The sequence below is a fragment of the Nomascus leucogenys genome, chromosome 10 (assembly GCF_006542625.1).
Source record: "Nomascus leucogenys isolate Asia chromosome 10, Asia_NLE_v1, whole genome shotgun sequence".
Classification (NCBI taxonomy): domain Eukaryota; kingdom Metazoa; phylum Chordata; class Mammalia; order Primates; family Hylobatidae; genus Nomascus; species Nomascus leucogenys.
The window spans coordinates 40330543-40351936 of NC_044390.1; the positions used below are offsets into that span (position 1 = coordinate 40330543).

The 21394-nt window shown below is 41.6% G+C and overlaps 1 pseudogene; it reads right to left on the bottom strand.

Annotated features, from left to right (window-relative positions):
• Positions 1-19675: 19675 nt before the first annotated feature.
• On the bottom strand, positions 19676-19767 carry LOC115837149 (annotated as a pseudogene).
• Positions 19768-21394: the final 1627 nt, after the last annotated feature.

A 21394-nucleotide genomic window follows, 5' to 3' on the forward strand; every position in this document is an offset into this window, starting at 1 on the left:
AAATGTCTATCACACAGCATTGCATTTATGTGTTTACTGATCTGTCTCTTTCACTACAATGGGAACAACTGGAGGGCAAGAATCAAACCCGTTCTTGACTCAAGGCCTTTGCACTTACTGTTCCCTTAGCCAGCACACTTGTCCCCAAGTGCAGCAATTACACAAAGCAGAGGGGAAATTTGTTAACTGGCAGAATAAATGAAGGCTCTGCCTACGCATGTGTTCCAATAAATGTTTTCAGGAGCACTTGCATACATGTGCGTACATGTGCACAAACAAGTGAAACGATGAGCTATGTGGGGATAGACGCAGAATAGCCCCACAGTGGTCCCTCAAGAAAGATGAGAGGCATCATGAAGGGGCTGTTCTGTGGGTGTGGGGGTGCAGGAACAGAGTGCAGACAGGCTTCTGCCCTGACCCTCAATGTGGAAGGGTGAGAATGAGAGATGAGCACACTGCTTTAGTCTGAAAGCCTCTCTTGCTTTGTTTCCAGTGCCATGACTTAAAGAGTGAAGAGAGGGCATAGAGAACAAGCAGAGTGTGCAGGGCATATGCTGAGATAAGAAACTGGATCTGAAACAAGTTGAATAGTTGCAGGCAGGAAGAAATGGATCACACCAAACCAAGGTTGCTCTGGGTCTCCACATTCCCTCTGGTTCAAACCTCATTGTTAAGTAGGATTCGCATTCATCCTCCTCTTCCCTGTCCTGTTCCTGTTCTGAACATAGGCTTGAGGATGACTTATGTTCTTCTCCCAGCTAAGCTCTCAGAAGGCAGGAGTTGGGCTGGGAACTCACTCTGGACAGCAGAGCTCTCCAAAGATTTTATAGGAAGAACTACTTTTTATTTTCTTAGTCATTAAAAAAAAAAAACTCAGAGTCATTTGTACATATTTTCAAAAAACATAGAAAATAATATTTTTAAAAAGTCATTCATAAGGCTGGGTGTAGTGGCTCATGCCTGTAATCCCAGCCTTGGGAGGCCAAGGCAGGTGGATCATGAGGTCAGGAGATCGAGACCATCCTGGCCGACATGGTGATACCCCCTCTCTACTAAAAATAGAAAAATTAGCCAGGCATGGTGGCACATGCCTGTAATCCCAGCTACTAGGGAGGCTGAGGCAGGAGAATTGCTTCAACCAGGGAGTCAGAGGTTGCAGTGAGCCAAGATCACGCCACTGCACTCCAGCCTGGCAACAGAGGGGGACTCCGTCGCAAAAAAAAGAAAAGAAAAAAGAAAAAAATCACTCATAATCTACCACCCAGGAATACCACTGTTAATATTTTAGTGTAATTCCTTCGTCTTTGTTTTTACACAATTAAATTCATTTTGAATATATAATCTGCAATTCTGCTGTTTTTATGTAATATACTGTTAAGAGCTTTTTCTCATACTATTTTCAATTCTTTCAAATTCCCATTGTTGTTGCTGCAGAATAATCTACCACTTATCTATTCATTCTATTGTTGGACAATAACTTTCCTAGAAGTTTTGTGTGGTCTTGGATTCTGTGCCAACGGAGACAAGGGCCTGGGTGGAATGGAAGGTGCCAAGCCTGACAATACCTGCATACCAACAGGGAGTCCGGCAACCATGAGAAGTAGTGTGAGGGTAGGGGCCAAGGAAATGTAGATGCCATCTTGGAGTCCTACCATGCAGAGCTTCAAGATCTGCTGGTGGATGTCGATGCATTGTTGGAAGACTCCGGTCAGATCTAGCACTGAACCAGGTATAGCAATAGTATAAGAAATGCTGTATGATGACAAAGCTGAGAAAGTGGGAGAGAAAGCAGTAAAGCAGCCATACTCTGAGGTACTCCAATTAAGGCTGTAGGAATTTACTTTTCTGTTAGTTTCATGTACTGCTTCAACTTTAACTTTGGAGGCATTCCTGTATTTATGAGAACCAATTAAATAGTACTGACTTGGGAGCACTTCAGCACCACAATGAGAGAGCCACAGTGCAGTTATTTTCACGGTGGAATGGTGGGCCAAGGTGACCTAAGGGTCTTCTCCCTGAGTCCTCATAGGTTGCTAGTTAATAGTAGTGACATCTCATGCACCATTTACATTGTTTTCATTGTGTGAGTTTTTTGTTGTTTTTTATTGTATTAAAAACTTGAATTAGTTAAACCTGCAGCTGTTTTTGTATAACTTGTGAGTCAAGAGTAGTTTTTATAAAAAGAAGAAAGAATATGAGACAGAGGGCCAGGCGCAGTGGCTCACGCCTGTAATCCCAGCACTCTGGGAAGCCGAGGCGGGCGGATCACGAGGTCAGGAGATCGAGACCATCCTGGCTAACACAGTGAAACCCCGTCTCTACTAAAAAAAATATATATATATACAAAAAATTAGCCGGGCGTGGTAGCGGGCGCCTGTAGTACCAGCTAGTGGGGAGGCTGAGGCAGGAGAATGGCGTGAACCCGGGAGGCGGAGCTTGCAGTGAGCCGAGATCGTGTCACTGCACTCCAGCACTCCAGCCTGGGCGACAGAGCCAGACTCCATCTCCAAAAAAAAAAAAAAGAATATGAGACAGAGACTATGTGTCCTACAAAGCCCAAAATACTTACTATCTGGCTATTTACAGAAAAGTTTCCTGACCCTCAACTTAGGAAATAAATAAACCTCAAATTTCAGTAGCTTTGCAAAATAAAGGGTTTTTTTTTTCTTGTTATTCAGTTCAATGCAGATGTTGCCAGCCCAGACGTGATACACATTATCTCACTTCTGTGGCAAGAAGCAGTCACGTGCTCACATTTGCAGCAAAGAGGCTGGAAAATATAGCCTCTTGTCTGGACAATGACCCTCAAGGACACTTTCCCTTCTTTATTGTATGTCAGAGCTTAGGCCTCCCCTATAGAGGGGGAAGAATGTATTTTTGGTGGACAGATAGGTCTCTCTGCCAAGGTTCAATTACATGTATGCATATACACTGTTAATTTTTAAAGTAAGTATGTGTTGTTAATTTCAATGTAAATTCCTTGCGTTTTTTTAACCTACAAGAAGTTTGCCTGCAAGGACATTTTTAGAAACAAACTACTGAAAGGCTGGGGAGGGGGGCTGTAACTTACTGCAATTAAGGAGAAGTCAGACAAGCATTAACGTGTGAAAACACTGAACAAAAGCACAGGAGCAGAAGATGGCTCAATCTCTGTGGTCTTCCACTCTGTTCCAAATAAAGGCACATCTAATACAGTTCTCCCACATGAGAGTCTCCTGCCCTTTCTAAAATGTGGGAGCAGAAAATGAAGAAAACCCTCAAAATTTTTTTGATGTAACTCTAATATCACTCAAACTCTGCCCAATTCTTCTCTTACACAAACCACAATTATTGAAAGCATTTGACTAACGCTTGGGTACAACCATGGTGCCCTGCTTGCTCAGTGACTTCTAAACTAAACAAGGTTCAGTGTTCCAGAAGCAGACAGTAGTTGGAAAAACCTTTTACTCCCCAACAGCTATAGATCATAATACCTTCACACCTGTGTGCAAACCTTCTTTCCCTACATGCAGTTATGATTTAAACAGCCCTTTCATTTTAGAAGGAGATCACAATAGGAGAGCCCCTCTCTGCCAGAGATGAACTAAGGCAGTGCATATGAGGGCTTGAAAATCTATTTAGTGTGCTCTAAATGTAAGGAATTATTATTTGGATTTCTTAAGTGCAGGAGGTGTGTGTTGGAAACTTTCAGGTTGAAAAAATCAGATGCATGTACACATGCCCTTAGCCGATTGCATTTTATGGCAAAGATACAAGAGGAATAAAGCAAGCCAGGAAATTATTCCTACCCTGAATACCATGTAGTGACAAATCAATTCTTCTCTTGAGGGATTTGAATTCAAATCACTCAGAGAGGCATCAGTCTAAGCTGGTAATGAGACAGAGAAAAAAGGAAAGAAGGTCACAAGAAAAATGGGATGAGTAGAGTAGGGCCGATATTGTCAGAGACGCTTAAGCCTGAAGGATCTGTGTTCTAGAACCATTACTGGGTCTGCTTTCAGTGCTGCTATTATGTCTTGAGAAGGTTGAGCAATATTCTACAGAGATTTTAAAAATTGCATGAATAATTTTGTCTTACAAATGCAAGGTTTTTCTTCTATCGTGATATATTAATTTTAACCTTGCTGTGACATCCTCCTATATCTTGTTCTATTTTTTGCTGCTATAACAGAATACCACAGAAACTAAGTAATTTAAAAAGAAAACAGACATGGTTCTGGAGGTTGGGAAGTCCAAGATTAAGGGTCTGCATCTTGTGAGGGCCTTCTTACTGTGTCATAACATGGGGGAAAGCATCAAAAGGTGAGCACACAAGACTGAGAGAAAAATGAGAGCTGAAATTAATCTTGTATCAGGAACCCATTTTCACAATAACAGTATTAATCCATTTATGAAAGCAGAGCCCTCATGACCCAGCCACCCTCAAAGATCCCATCTCTCAATACCATCCTAATGGTAACTCAATTTCAATATGAGTTTGAGAATATTCAAACCACAGCACTGTGCTATTTTACTACATTTGTTTTGATATTTATTTTTATTAAGCTAGAATTTTAATATGGCTAAATCTAAAAAAGAATGATTTTTACTAATTTTTGAATTTTATAATTGTGAAATCCATACTTTCTCATGGGAAAAAAATTAAAACTCTAGAAAAAAATTATGAGGAGGAAAATAAAATTTTACTGACCCACCCACCACCCTTTCATCCTTCATTTTTGTTCTCCAGGAGCAATCACTGCTATGAATTTCTTGAGAAGCTTCTCAGAAATGTCATCTGTGTACTGTACTGTTCTTCGTTTTATCTAATTTCTCCTAGATACTGAGACAGTGGTTTGGTTGACCCAAGGAGGTCCTAGTGACCTCTTGCCTTTACTTGGCATAATCTGAAGGCATCCAGTTCTCCCAGAACAGCATTCTCCACTTTGCTGACCTTCAATAAAATTGCAACGTGAACCAGTTGTTTTGGACACTCTTCATTCTTCTTCATGCCCTAACATCCCATCACTCCTCAGGACACCTTGTGCCACACCCAGACTTTTCCTGCCCAAGTAATAATCCATGTTCAAAAAACTGTTCTGTACTCTATACTCCATCAAATCTTTCAATGAGATTAATACTAGATTGTTAATAAATGGGCTTTCTTTATAAGCAGGTTACCTTTTCTAAAGGATATTTTTATTTTATTTAAAAAATCAAAGAAGAATAAACTTATAATAGTGGAATTTACAAACAAGTATTTGTTGAGTGGCTTCTTTGTGCCAAGCATGAAGTTATAGGGCAAAAAATGTTTAGATTGGAGGAAACCAATATCTACTATGAGTAGATTCCTGAGCCTGTTCCAGAAAGGCACAGCATGACTGAAATGGTTGCTGAAGAGTAGAGGACAGGGAAAATGATCCAAAAGAATAGTAACAGGCACTCCATGAGTTGAAACTTGTGACTTCTCTTTGTTTTTAGTTTCTATCTCGTGGAAAATTTTGCTGTTTTCACTCTGTCACAGAACAGATGGAACCATGATTTATGATTCACAGTTTATGAAGCTAATGTAATATTCTACCACACTTTGTGACCCATCATGTTTCCCACATTTGCAATATTTTTTCTTCTGGGACACTTGTCACAAAAGGATCACTGAGATGTTGGTATGAGAGTGCTTCAGCCATTATAAAGTAGGGAAACTAGTGATATCACAAGGGTCATTCATGTATCCAGCAAATATTTATTTGGCCCCTTAACGTGCCAGGTACTGCTCTACGGACTAAGGATCCAATGGACAAGTCAGATAGGTCTTTACTCTGTGAAGGAGAAAAATAATAAACAAGTAAATAAGCAAACAAATGACAAGATGATTGCATAGAAGTGCTTTGAAGAAAATAAAAATGAGGTAATGTCATAAAGAGTGACTGGGCAACATTAAATAGGTTGGTTGGCCAGGCATGGTGGCTCATGCCTGTAATCCCAGTACTTTGGGAGGCCAAGGTAGACAGATCACTTGAGGTCAGAAGTTCAAGACCAGCCTCAGCAACATGGTGAAACACTGTCTCTACTAAAAAAAAATACAAAAATTAGCCAAGTGTGGTGGTGGGCGCCTGTAATCCCAGCTACTCAGGAGGCTGAGGCAGGAGAATTGCCTGAACCCAGGAGGCAGACGTTGCAGTGAGCCAAGATCATGCCACTGCACTCCAGCCTGGGTGACAGAGTGAGACTCCATCTCAAATAAATAAATAAATAAATAAATAAATAAATAAATAAATAAGGTGGTCAAGGAATGCTTCCCTCAGAGGTGTCATCAAAGCTGATGCTTAAATTATGAGAAGAAACTGGTTCTTCAAAAGTTGTAAGGAAGTGTGTTCCCGATAGAGGGAACAGAAAGTACAAACCCGGAAAGAAGTTTGGGATGCACAAATGCAGACTCGAGGCAAGTGGGTTGTATTCACCAACCCATCGTTGTATCCCTCCCACCCCTGCTTTTATCCAGCTGTTGATGCTGATACCACTGGGGTCATGGGCCAGGATGTTGGCTTTATGCTGTTTAGTGCATCAAATTAAATACTTCCTGGCTCCAATTCAGAAGCCTTAGTGTGGCTCTGGTGGTATTCTGTTTCCTATTTCACATTACAGTTCACAAGAAGTCAACTAGCAGAGTGATCCCAAGGAAATACCAGCCTTGAAACATGGGAAACAATCCAAACATGAATGGCATAAGATCTTCAGTAAGAGGTGGTGGTGATTTTCCTCCAATTAAATTTGTTTGTAAGGAAAAATCCATTTTGTTTTCTAGGTAAATCTGATGATACAGTCACAGCAAAAGTATAGTATATTCATGGCAACACATTTTATGAACTATTATTCCAGTATCTATGTGAAGCAATAAATTATTTGAATTATAGTGTATACTTTTCACTAATACTCTAAGTCCATCATTTCTTATTTACAATTCTGGGAAAAAAAATTTATTTTGAGACAAGATCTCACTATGTTGCCCAGGCTGGTCTTGAACTCCTAGGGCTCAAGTGATCCTCCCATCTCAGCCTTCCAAATTGTTAGGACTACAGGCTACAATTCTGAAATTTTTTTTAAAAATTTGAAAACTAAATGTTTTTCATATTGCATAATGAGGCTACTTATCATCTTTATCACAATTAGTGTCAATTTTCATACCCACCTAATGGCAGAGATATTAATATCTTAATTAAAAGATATTGTTGTAGCACTCACCAGTGGTATTACATAATATATATCTACCATTTTACCTACATAAAATCAGAAATACGAATTCTGACCAGTGTGACCAACATGGCGAAACCCCGCCTCTACTAAAAATACAAAAAAATTAGCCAGGCGTGGTGGCCAGTGCATGTAATCCCAGCTACTCAGGAGGCTGAGGCAGGAGAATTGCTTGAATCCAGGAGGCGGAGGTTGCAGTGAGCCAAGAACGCACCCCTGCACCCCAGCCTGGGTGACAGAGCGAGACTCCGTCTCAAAAAAAAAAAAAGAAAAGAAAGGAAAAAGAAAGAAAAAAAAAGAAATACAAGTTCTGAAAAATATCTGGCACAAAGTGTGCAAAAGCAAACTTATGCTCATTAATTTCATGATATTTCCATAATTTTAATCTTAACACAACCATCCTCAGTGGGCCTGCCAATACTTTAATGAGTAAATGGTCAAGAGAAAAAAAATGGCTAACTAGGCAGTACAAGATAGTGAGCTAGGCTTAGCTTCTCTCACTGATGTATATTATATCCATTGTAATTGTCCACCAAATTCTAACCTGCACAAGAAAAGAACATGGTAAATGTACAGTATATTCATGACAACACACTGTGAACTTTTATCCCAGTATCTATGTGAAGCAATAAATTATTTGAGCCATAGGTATGCCCTAGTAACTGTTCTATCCCCAGCACATAGCAGTAACTGGCACATAGTAGACATTCAGCAAATATTTATTGAATAGTTGGTCCATTGTTAACACTTGGCCACAATGATACTCACTGCACTTGCTGTCTTAAATGACAACTACACATCAAATCCTGATGCAGTTTCTTCTGAGTTTTCTGCCGATTCAAGGTCAGGATATCCTTCAAACAGATGTTTGCCATTCCTGAGACTTGCATGACACTCTGATGGCAAAAAGAAGCTGGTTTCCGCCAAAGCCCAATTTATACTTTCTGGAGAGTCTGCTAGCTCTATTTTTCTAAATAAACACTCAGTTGAACAGTCCCGTGACTCTCTGATCCAAATAAATACTTTGAATCATTAACAGTCTCCACCAGCAACGCTAATGAATTTGAATTCATTTTTAGTCTCTTTCTACTCAGATCTTATCCCCTTCTTTTTTTGCCCTCCACAGCTTCCACAAAGACTCTTATGATCATCCATTTGATCTTCATGTTTGTTCTTCTATTGACTGAGCCAAGAGCATCAGCAGGAACTACAGCCTTCCCAGATGCTGTGGCTACAGCTCCTTCCCTTTCTATCTCATTCTGCGGCAGGTCCAGGAAAGTGAAGCTCTGATGGCACAGTCTCCCATAGATGAACCACAACAGTCACTTACCCCTTTGAGCTGAGAAGGAATGAGAGCTCTGTCTGCTATAGTCAACCTGGCTTGACAAAGAACTTAAGCTCAGCTCTGAAAGCCAGGGACCAAGGAGCCATGCAGAATACAGAGAATAAAAAGGAGTACATTTGATATTTTGTATGATTTATAAAATAGCACATCTGGGTGTTTATTTAACTGAAAACCAACAGATAAATTTTTAAGACACTTAAGGGCATTAGAAAACATGATTCCCACTATATAGATTCTTAAGTGAGTGGGGTTGAGAAATGTTTTCAGGTTTAACAGTAAACATCTGCTGGGTTCTTTGAATCTTTTTTTTTTTAAGTGCAGAAAACTTAGAAAGTACAAAAAAGCATTTTAAAAAGAAACAATTCCTGCCTCTCAAGCTACAGATAATGTCTTTTTTCTTTTTCAAAAAATATAATTTTTAGGCTAGCCTGAAAAAAAAAATCTGTATGGGCCCCAAAGGGTCTCCTTGTGAATGAAAATGCTGCTAACGGGAGTTTTGTGTTATGTGTGGGCACCCACAGTTTTCAAGAAGACCATAAAGGAAAGTTTCAACTCCTGAGGGCTCCAGACGCCCTGAGAGACGGGAAAAGGAAAACTTTGAGGTTGATGATCAGAGCTTCACGCCTCAAACACTTGAACAATCTTGCCTCATTTCCTGAACCTGAACTTATTCAGAAGTTGGGGTGCTTCTCTAGAACTCTAGCAAGCTAGTTATGAAACTGAATTATCATAGGAATGTTTCCACTGGAAGGTTGGTGGAAAGCCCTGTCACTTAAGGAGGCAAAAAATGTGCTTCCATTTTGATCTGGAAAGAAACCCTTAGCCAAGCTTGGAAGGATCGTGGTGCTTTCTGGAGCCATGGCAGCATAGATGGGGTTCAAAGGTTTGTATACCTCCAGTGTTTGTGCTATATAGGCAGGCATGAGACTAGGAAGCAGGTCACACATATACGGAGCAGCAAGCTCCGTATTGGAAGTAGAAACGCCAAACAAGGTTGTATAGGAAATGTGGGCAGAAGTGGTTAGAGGCCCAGGAAATTTTTTTCCAGCCTATTCCAAATGTACAGTGGCAGGAACAAGTATAGGACCTCTCTTCATATAGAAATATAAAGAGAGTGTCACACATTAACATGCCAGGAAGGCTGGACAAGGCTACTCTGCTTTGTGGAGCTGTGCCTTGTAAGAGAAACTCCTAGAATCAGAGCCCTGCAGAAGCAGCAACCACCAGTGCTAGGGAAGATGGCTGGAGCCGGGGCAGAGCTGAGAGGAAGCAGCAGCAGCAGCCACATGGAAACCACGGGGAAAACAGAAACCAGAGGGAAGGAGCGTAGCCCTCCCTGGCCACACACATGGGTAGGTTGCAATAGGCCAATAAGGCTAGCGGGTAGTGGGCTGGTAGAGTGCATTGGATCACAATTCCCAGTCACAATAATAAAAACCAGTAGAGGATTGATCCCATGTGTGACTATGGCTGATGTGACTTGAGAATAAAAAAGAGTTTCTTGAGGGAAAATGTTTGGTTCCACAGCAGGAAGGTCACCTGTACCAAAGATAAATACTGATACTTTCCACATCCCTAATTCCAAGACTGTTCTTTAAATCCCATCAGCTTACCTGGAACTTCTGTGGTCCCCACTGCCTGCCCAATGTGACAGTCAGCAGAAGCTTAGCTCCAAACCCATGCCTGTGAGGTTGGACCCCAGACTGGATGGAGTGTACGTATCCAATGGCAACTCAAAGGGGAAATATTAAGAGTGAGAAAAAAGAGATTCTCCAACCAGGGACCATTATCTTCATGCCTCTTGGATATTGCTTATTAAACTAAAAGGTAACTGACCCAAAGAAAATAACCCATCCCATCCTTCTCTCACAATACTCAACTTTTATACTCTTAAATGAAGGATTCTTTAAGCATAGCCAGAGTTTGGATGTAGGGGAGTGTGTGTGTTTTTGGGGGGGGGGTGGTATAAGCAGACCTGAGACCTGGAAGCAGGTGACATATGCACAGCATCAAGCCCCAAATCTGGCACTGACTCAAGCAGATTGGAAGTACAAACGCCAAGCCAGGTTGTATAGGAAATGTGGGCAGAAGAAGTGGTTAGAGGCCCAGGAAATGTCCTTCTAGCCTATTCCAAATGTACAGTGGTATGAACAAGTATAGGACTTCTCTTCATATTAGGACTTCTCTTCATATAGAAAGATAAAGAGAATGTCACACACTAGCATGCCAGGGAGGCTGGACAAGGCCACTGTGCTATGTGGGGTTGGGCCCTGTGAGAAAACCTCCTTGAGTGGGAGCTTAGACTACACAGCCAGGGGCTTCAGGACAGCAAGATGATAGAAGGCCAAGCTGGGTGCAGGAATGAATGAACATAGGAAAATAGGCCATCGAGAAGGATGTTGAAGGATACCTTTGGTCGCAGACTGCTTCCTGAAATCCCAGGCCTATCTGCAGGTCTTGTGTGTCTCAACAGGACACCTCAACAACTTACGGCTCCAGGATCTTGGGACAGAGGTCCATAGCTCAGAAGGTAATGGTTGCCATGACAAAAAATTCACCATCAACAACAAAGATACACACACACACACACACACACACACAAAAGACCTCTTCATTTCCAGTATCTTACCATCACCCAGACAACACAAACACCACCAATCTGGGCAGTCTTTGAAATGCTTTTTATTTTCCAGCGATACTCCTACAACTTGGACCATTTAAAAACAACCACCTGCTCTTGATTGTGACATGCTAGCAACATTGAGGTAATTATGGCCTCAGCTCCAGGCAGATCCATTTCAGGGGAGTTCCTGCCACCACTCATTGTCTCTCCACAAGGAGACCTGAATGGAGAAGGGAAAGGCTGAAGGCTGTGTCTCCCTCTGATGTAAAAGTTCAGTCTTTAGAGAAGGGCCATGCTGTATTCTGGAGTTCGCATGTCAGTGCCCTAGTTCTTTCTACAAACAAGCTTGCCTCCTCCCTTCACTCAAGTCTTGGCCAATTCTATTTAGAATTCTAAAGGTAGAGGGACCACCTCCTGACATTTCTGAGAAACCTGCTCAGGCAATCTTCACAACTCCACTCAAACCCACCTGTGTCCTGCAAGAGGGGCTGCAAAATCACTCTCCAGGGATTTCATGCCAGAGACAGAGCCCAGCTGAGACAAGTGTCCGCTTTCACTGTTTCTGCTCCTTCAGGAACAGGCTGGATTTGATGGCCCCAAAAGATGCTTTCCTTGCCTAAAATTCCAGAGAAAACTGGACTGAAGCAAGATTTGGCTTCTCGGTTTGACACATGTCCAACTACTCCACAACCTTTATGCCTCAGTCTGTACCCAAAACTCGACAGCAGCCAACATTGACCAATGTGTGCCCTGGGTCACTGCGGTGGAAGCAGGGACATGTGGAACAAATAGTGCAACACAACCTCACTCTGGGGAAAAAAAAAAAATGTGCTGCAGAAAGTCAGTGGAGGACAGCATTTTGGTAGATTTTTTTTTAGTCATTTAGTCAATAAATGTTTTCTCAGACACATGCTGGGCCCTAGAGATAGCGTGCTGAACTTGACAGATAGTCCCTGCCTTCACCTAGCTTACTATTAAGCTCAGGTTTGAGGATCCAGCTGATCTGACTTCAAATCCAGTGGCCTACATTTGCAGAGCCTCTTCAGCTATAAAATGAGGATGATAAAATTATGCAAAGTGTTATCATGAGAGGTAAATCAGATAATCCATGTGAAGTATTTAGCCCACTGCCTTGCTGTAAGTGGTGGCTGTTGTTAAGATCATTATTTCATAGGTCACTGGAGGCCTGCTGGAAACTGTGCACTGGACACCAGAATGACCTTATCTGTATGAAGGGCCTTTGGCAGGCAACCAACCCAGAGTCTCAAAGGACTGCATCCCAGCTACAGACAACAGAGCCCCAGAGCTCTCAGCTGAAGCTCAGCATTCACAATCACACAATGCCCAGAAGAACCCAAGCCCCACCACTGCTGGCAGGCCACTGCCCCAGGCAGCAATAAAGGCTTCCAGAGGCCTTTTGTCAATTGTCCCCTGAACAGACCATAAACATCTCCACGCTGCCATTCAGTGGACATCCTGTTTACATGATGAGTGGAGATCTTGGTTGCTTTCCCTCTTCTCTTTTTAAAGGCTGTAATTATGTTTACCTAAGTCCAGCAGTAGGTGCCAGGAGGACTGTGAGTTGATTTCCCTGGCTAACACTGCAGACGGCTGGCGGCAGCCCCACTGACCCCTGCATCCCAGGCAGAGAGCCAGCCCTACATTCTCCTTACAAAGACAGTCATTCTCACTGAGCAGTTTTCTTTGCATGCATGCTGGGATGCGCTGGATAATTGGCTAGCCAATGCCAAGATACGTCAGCACTATGCACGTACCGGATAACTGGATAATGAAGGGAAAGGAAGGGTACAGAGCTCTGTAGTTAGAACTCCTCCTGGGTACCATGCAGTGTACCATGAGCATTTCACATGCGGGTAGTCCCCGGCTTATGATGGTTCAACTTACAATTTTTTTTTTTTTTTTACTTTATGATGGTGCAAAAGTGATGCACATTTAGTAGAAACCATACTTCAAGTACCCATACAACCATTCTGTTTTCACTTTCAGTACAGTATTCAATAACTTATATGAGCTCTTCAACACCTTATTATAGTAGTCTTTGTGTTAGATGATTTTGCCCAACTGTAGGCTAATGTAAGTGTTCTGAGCAAGATTAAGGTAAGTCCAGGTTAAGGTGCAACATTCAGAAGGTTAAGTATATTAAATACATTTTTAACTTACGATATTTTCCATTTATGATCAGTTTATCAGCATGTAACCCCATCATAAATTGAGGAGCATTTGTATATTGTTTTGGTCAATCCCAGTACAATCCAGAGAGCTATGTATTGTTACCAGATTTTTACAAATGAGGAAAAAAACATGAGGTCACTCTGCTGGTAAGTGGTAGAACTGAAATTTAAACGAGATCCATCAAGCTCTGTAGTCTCTGTTCTTTCTACTCCAGAAAAAAAAAATGAGATAACATTTTATGCATGCCCAGATGAGTTGTTCTGACTCAGTGATTCCCAGGTGTTTTCATCCCTTTCCCATCTGTTGTAACATATTTTCAAACATCAACCCAATGCATTATTTTTTTTTTAAATGGAGTCTCCCTCTTGTCACCCAGACTGGAGTGCAATGACACAATCTCAGTTCACTGCAACCTCTGCCTCCCAGGCTCAAGTGATTCTCCTGCCTCCACCTTCCAAGTAGCTGCGATTACATGCTTCAGAGGAATAAAATAGAGCTTAGAGAGCAGCCCAGGCCGAAAGGGAGCAATGTGCATGGAAGTATGAGTCAATGCTCACAACAACCGAGGTCCCAGGAAATTGTGCTCATGACACAGCTTATCTTCAGGGTCCCTATGGCCCCTCTCAACTCATGTGAACTCTGCTTACTCCTAGCAGATGGTATTCTCTCTGACTTCCTCTCGGGATGTTTCAGGCAACCACTAAGGTGGCCTCCAGGGATCCCTGCCTTCTGGTACTTACTGCCTGTGTAATCCCATCCCCGTTGAGTGTGGGCTGGATTTAGTGACTAGCTTCTAGCAAATAGAAATAGGCAGAAGCAAAATCACTTCCAAGATTAGGTAATTAAAAAGATCATGGCTTCTGTCTTAGTCTCTCTCTCTCTCTCTCTGTCTCTCTCTCTCTCCCTCCACCACCGCCACCACCCCTCATTCTGCAGAAGATAAGCTGCCGTATTGTAATAGCTCTATAGAGAGGCCCATAAATCAAGGGACCAATGTTCCCAGCCAGTGAGGACCTGAGCCTACCAATAGCCATGTGAGTGAGCTTGGGAGCAGATCCAATCCCGGTTGAACACTGAGATGACTCCAGCCCTGGCCAATACCTTAACTGTAGGTTTGTGAAGAACAGGAAGTTATAGCCAGAACATATAGATTCCTAACCACTGAAGCTGTGAGATAATGTTTGTTTTAAACTGCTACGTTTGGGGGTAATTCGTAACACAGCAATAGCTACCTAATACTCGGAGCGAGGACAGGTCCTAAAGAGAAAGAGGGAACAGTGTGGAAGACGACCCCAGTGTGCAGTTCGCCAAGGTAATCTCCTGTCACTGCTATCCAACCTCTGTAGACCCCAGGCGGGCTGACTGTAACCTCACACTATAGCTTTAGAGATATAGAAACCTTCAGAGAGATTTCCCAGGACAGCATTCACAGTTTGGCTGCAAGCTGTCATCACTCATGACGGAAGAGCCAGGACAAAGCAGGATAGGGCAGGCTGTGACCCTGGTCCTCAAGAATGGCCAACAGTAATAATACTGTGACTGTAATGTGACCAAGCACAGAGGAGAAAAATGTGGGCTGCAAAACAGCTGATGCCCAAATCCAGAGGTTTCATCCACTGTGGTCAGTAGAGGCATCATTGTGACTCATAGCCAGTCCCCTGGCCGTTTTGGCTGATAATGGGGTGACACCATGCAGCCCACCAGAGTAGGAGGCTGCCAAGGTTAGGCCAGCAGTGGACCTGAGGTCATAAACAGGAAAAGAACCCCAGGAGGAACATTAATTCTATAATGTGACCCAACACGACAGGTCTTGAGGAAGCCTGTGGTTTGGTGGGCTCACAGCAGCCCTAGTACTCACCCCACACATAGCACAGGATTGCTCATTGCAACACAGCAAATCTAGGCCCTTCAGTATTGTGGGACTGAAATTCAGAATGTATGCCTCACTGTGGTCAGGAACTATGGCTGGATGAATAACAGCCCCCAAATGTGTCCCTATCCTGATCCCCGGACTTGTAAATGTTATCATATCTAGCAAAAAGGACATGAAGATGTGATTAAGTTAAGGGTGCTGAGATAGGGAGAGTATCCTGGATCATCTAGGTGGGTGTGATGTAATCACAAGGTCCTCTTGAGAGCAGAACAGGAGGACTTCGAGTCAGAGGAGGAGATGTGATGATGGAAGCAGAGATGGGAGTGATACACTTGGAGGATGGAGGAAAGGGTCGCAAGCCAAGGAATACAAGCAGCCGCTAGGTGCTGAAAAAGGCAAGAAAGCGGTTTCTCCTGAGAATTCCAGAAGGAACCAGGCCTGCTCAGACTGTAACTTTAGCCCAGGGAAACTGATTTCATGGTCCTGACCTCCAGAACTCTAACAGAATAAATTTGTGTTGTTTTAAACCACGAAGTTTGTGGTAACCTGTTGCAGCAGTCACACAGGAAACCAATTCGGAACCATCAGGAACTAGTCAGAAAAGAGCATGGAGGTGGAGTCTCAATTCTTGAGGCCAAGCAGAATTGTAGGAAATAAGGATTGCAAACCAACAAAAATTCATGTTCTAGGGAACCCACATTTGAATTATCTTCATTGTTGAAGTTGAAGGCCATGGGCCGTCATTGCCTATGTCCTTATTTGTTATCTTGTCTATATCAATAGCATTTGCCCAAAGAAGCTCTCAAATTCACATTTTACTAAAGGATATGAATGAATGAAGAATGAAACATACAAATGAAATTTCACCATAAATGCCAGCCAACAGCTTCTTAGGGCCATTATTTGTTGCAGAGATTTTATTTGGGAGGATTTCAAATCAAGACCAATCACTTCCTTCTCTGCTAAATTGCTTTTACTGTGAGTTATAGATTAAATGTACACAGACAAGTATATAAATGTATACAGAAAGCAGACTTTTGCCTAAGATTTGCTTTATGGCACAGGTAAACTTGTAAAGAACGCTCTGTTACACTTTTAACTACATAACAATTCCAGACTTGTGTAGGTCAAAAATATATCACCCAGAAGGAAAAAGCTAAGCAACAGACTTAATACTGTACATTTGTAGATAATATGACATATAATATATATTTGTAGCTTATATATGCTAATATACTTATAGCTAATAATCTTATATGTGAAGAGCTCATCCAATTATGAAATTATTATTAAAAACAATTATCATGAAAATCAGGAAACTTTATGGACAAATATACAGTCCATGACCAGATTATTCTTCGAAAGTAAGAAACCCTAATTAGCAAAGATAGAAAATACATAATCCTTCTAGAATTCAAAGGAAATGGTAAATTGAAATGGGAAATTACATTTTTAAAACCTTAGGTACATGGAGTTGGTCATATGCCTCAGTTGTGGCAGGCTGTCTCATCAATTTGTGCAAGACTCATGTTTTCATTTTATTTTTACCCGTTTTCATCCACTCCACTCCCCTAACCTTCCTCACCATAGACACTCTAATGTGTGCCAATGTATGTTCTTGGATAGCTATCTGCATTAGCTTCCTGTGGCTGCTGTAACAAATTTTCTCAAATTTGGTGACTTAAAGTCACAGAAATTTATTTTCTCATAGCTCTAGAAGGCAGAGGTCTCAAAATCAAGGTGTTGGCAGGGTCACACAAACTCCAGAGGCTCCAGGGGAGATTCCATTCCTTGCCTCTTTCAGCTTCTGGTGCCTCCATGTGTTCCTTGGCTTGTGGCTTATAAATAATACAGTTTGTAAGTTTATCTGTGTCGTGAAGCTAATCTTAGCCAAAGGTCTGCTTTCTGTATACATTTGTATACTTGTTGTGTACATTCAACCTGTAAATCACTCCAATCTCTGTCTTCACACAGTCCTCTGCCTCTATTGTGTGTCTTTTATAAGAACATTTGTCATTGGATTTTAAAGTCCGCCTAGATAATCCAGGATGATCTCATCTCGAGATTCTTACTTAATTACATCTGCAAAGACTCCATTTACCCAAAAAATCACATTCACAAATTTGGGAATGTGGACATATCTTTTGGGAATGTGGACATACCATTCAACCCACTGCACTATTCTTAAAAGCCATGTAGTGATTTTTGTGTATGTGTGTTATTTTTCATAGTAAATTGTGCTAAAAGTCTCATTCTACTTTTTATCACAGATGCTCCTTGACTTATGGTGGGGTTACATCCTGATAAACCTGTTACTGTTGAAAATATTGTGAATTGAAAATGCATTTAATATACCTAACCTACTGAACATCACAGCTTAGCCTAGAACACTTACATTAGCCCACAGTTGGGCAAAATTATCTATCACAAAGCCCATTATATAATAAAGTGTTGAACAGCTCATATACTTTACTGAATACTGTACTGAAAGCAGAAAACACAATGATTGTATGAGTACTGGAAGTATGGTTTCTACTAAATGTGTATCAATGTCCAACCATCACAAAGTCAAAACATCTAGGTCGATGTTGTTGGGGATCATCTGTATTTTTACCTATCACTATGTTTTTGTCTATCCATAGTGTTCCTACATACCTGGTGTATATTCCATAGTATGTACCCCATCAAATTTTGTTTATTCAACTTCCTAGTAATAGACACCTAATTTCTCATCTACCTGTCTGCTACCACATAAAAGGTAGTGGGGGACATAATTGATTATGGCCCTTTATGGATATGTTGCAGGCGTTTCTCTGGTATATATTCCCAGGCATCAGTTGGATGGATCATACAGGATATAAACACACCCTTGGTTTCTCTAACTATTGCTGGATTGTGTCTGTACCAGTTAACTCTCACATGCCTTTTTTCCCCTAAATTCTTGCCAACACTTGGAATCATTCAATTTTATAATATTTGCTATTCTGATGTCCACAAAGTGGTATCTTACAGTTGCTTTAGTTGGTCGTGATGGTATTGGTCATATTGGTATTGTCAGTTTTTGTTCTAGATTGTAATGGGTGTGCCTTTCTTGTCTTCTCTCTTTGTTCCCTTTAATTGGACAAGAATTAACTTTTCTAGTTTGTTTACAGACCCTTAGCTCCGAGGTCAGATATTTATCTGTTGGCCCTTAGCCCCATACTCACTCTCCTATATTCTCCTCTGGAAGACAGGTAAGCAGAAAGCCACATTCCCCAGACTTCCTTGACAGCTAAAGTTAAATTTGGTTCTGCCAATCTGGGGGAACTGCACTTGACTGGCAAGTAGAAACAAGGTTGGGGCCATTGTTTCTGGCAGTGCCTCAGCTGCAGCAGCAGAGGTAGGTGGCTCCTGCTCAATGCCAGCCCTGTGGTTTCAGTGGCACTGGTGGAAAATGGCTCCATGGTTCCAGCAGTGACCCCAGTGAGGGTGGCTCATACACTCTCTCCCAGGTATGCTAGCAGCTCCCCGAGCTCTGGGTAGAACACCCTTTCCCTTTTGCTCCTCCAAACATCTTTAGAATCAATGCCCCACATTAAGTCCCTTTCAGTTTGAATGATCTAAAATTATTTCTGTCTTCCCGACTGGGCACTGACTAACACATTTCCAATATTCTTAACATCCTCCTAGAATGATCTTTTGTCCTACAGCAGCATTTCAAAGCATGTCCTTGCAAGATAAACATTCTCAGACCTTGCGTCCCTAAGAATATCTTCATTTCGTCCCTTGCATTTCAGTGATAATGTATCTGTGATAAAACCCAGGAGCAACATTCTCGTGCTTTGGAAGTATGGCTGCACTGTCTCCTTGCATCCGGTGTTGCTATTGACAAGTGTCATGACAGCTTATTCCTGTTCCTTTCAAGATCATTTGCTCTTTCTCTCAGGAATCTTCTTTTAAGTTCTTAAATTTCCTGATAATGTAATGTATCTAGGTGTTGATTTTTTTTTTTCTTATCTCTACTGTACAACACTGGAGAAGCCCCTTCAATCTAAAGCTTTTATCTGTATTTCTATGTAGAAAATAGTTCTCCACTGCTGTTTATTGTTTCTTTCTCATTCTGAGACTTTTTTATTTTTATTTTTATTTTTTTTAATTGAGACAGGGTTTTGCTCTGTGACCTAGGCTGGAGGCCGGAGTGCAGTGGTGTAATTGCTGCTCACCGCAGCCTTGACCTTCCCAGCTCAAGCAATCCTCCCACCTCAGCCTCCTGAGTAGCTGCGACCACAGACATGCACCACCACATCCAGCTAATTTTTCATTTTTTTATAGAGATGGGGTTTCGCCATGTTTGCCCAGGCTCATTCTGAGATTATCATGTTGACATTTCTATTTCTATATTCCGTATCATTTAATTCTCTTTTTTATGAAGTCACATCTTTTCTTTTTTTTTAATTTTTAGGCCTGAGGGCCTCTTCCATCCTTGTCAGGGGTAGTGCTGACCTTTTGTCCTTTCAAAAACACTGCAGTCCTTCTCTTTCTTACTGCTGCCTAGGGGTTTGAGACTTCCAGGTCACTGATTAGTTAATCCAAGGTTTACATTTTGCTCTTCAATCCCGTTATTGAGTTCTTCATTTCATCTATTGCTTTCTTATTACCCACTTCTCTAGTTGAATATTCTTTGTGATGCTCATTTCTTTTTGCTATTTCTGATATTTTTATCTTTTCCCCCCTTTGTGGCTATTTATGTTTGTTTTATATTCTTATGTCTCTGGTCCACTAATTCCAACTTCCTTTGCTATAGGTTGTTCAGCTTATCTTCATTTTATAGCAATCAAATTCCTCTATTTATCCATATTTTTCCCCCATGATGTATTCAGCACATCTGCTGGCTTGGCTAGCACAGTGGCTCTGGACGGAGGGGCCAATCGAAGTCACCTAGGTCTTAGATTGATCCTTTCCTCAGAGTTTAAAAAGGGGTATGGAGAAATGTGATCAATCCCTCGAGGCCATTTCAAACTTCACCTCCACTATGACACACAGCTGCAAACATCCCCAGCCAGGTGCCTCTGCCCTCCAAGAACCCCCTTTCCTTCCACCTGGGGTATTGCTCTGCTTGGAGGGTGACATCCCTCACTTGAAATCTCCTGGCCCACTGGGTGGAGACAGTGAGAGAGCAGGGAGGAGAGAATTCTCAGGAGCCAGACCTTCTACCCAGCCCTAGTGGTTGCTTCCCAACAGCTGGGCTCCCACAGAATCACACTAAGGCCAGGAGGTTGCCACTGTGTTCCTGCTCCCACAGAATCTACAGGGCAGGCAGTGAAAACCTTCCTACTTATTCTCTTTCAATTTATCCCAAAATACCACTTTTGTCATGTCACTTCCTTGCCTAAACATCTTCCATGGGTCTCCTTATCTATATTTAAAAAAAAAAAAAGTCCAGTATACAAGGCCTTCTCCAATTTCCCCCTTTTTTTCCTCAATATATTTTTCTATTTGGCATCCTCAAATTTACTTTGCTGTCCTATCTTTAGATAGCTATCACAGCATAACCTCTTATTCATAGCAGAGGCATAAAATTATACCTCTTAATTGATTGTGCTAGCCCATAAGCCAATGGTATTTTTTAAAATGGCAAAATAATTGTTCTTGGTTCAGAAAAAGAAAAAAGTCTCTTTCATATGCAAAAAGAGGGCACAAGTTACCATCACTTGTACATGTGTTAAGCATTTTCACAATGTCAGAGAAAGGTCTGCAATAGTGAGTGAGCCAGACTCACTTATTTGATCTCTCTTTGAATCAAGGTTTCACATTTTTAAGATGTCTTAGTAGTGTGCAGCTAAGGAACAAGCTTAGGAAGTTGACCTCATGATATTGACCCCATGAGCAGTATTTCAACAAACAGGAGCTAGCCTGTGGGAAGCATGAAGGCACTAAAGGATGATGTAAGCTGTCTAAGTCTCCAGTCTACTACCTTGAGTTTTGGCCTCAGGACCAATGTAGCAATTTGCAATTATGATCCCCTATCCTCAATCATGAAAATGTGTCAGTTCAATGGGAAGTAAAATGGGCTTTTAAATAAAGAGGGCTAGATAAACTCGTGCATCACAAACAAAACACATGCCTGCTTCCAAACGGAGAAGTAATTGAA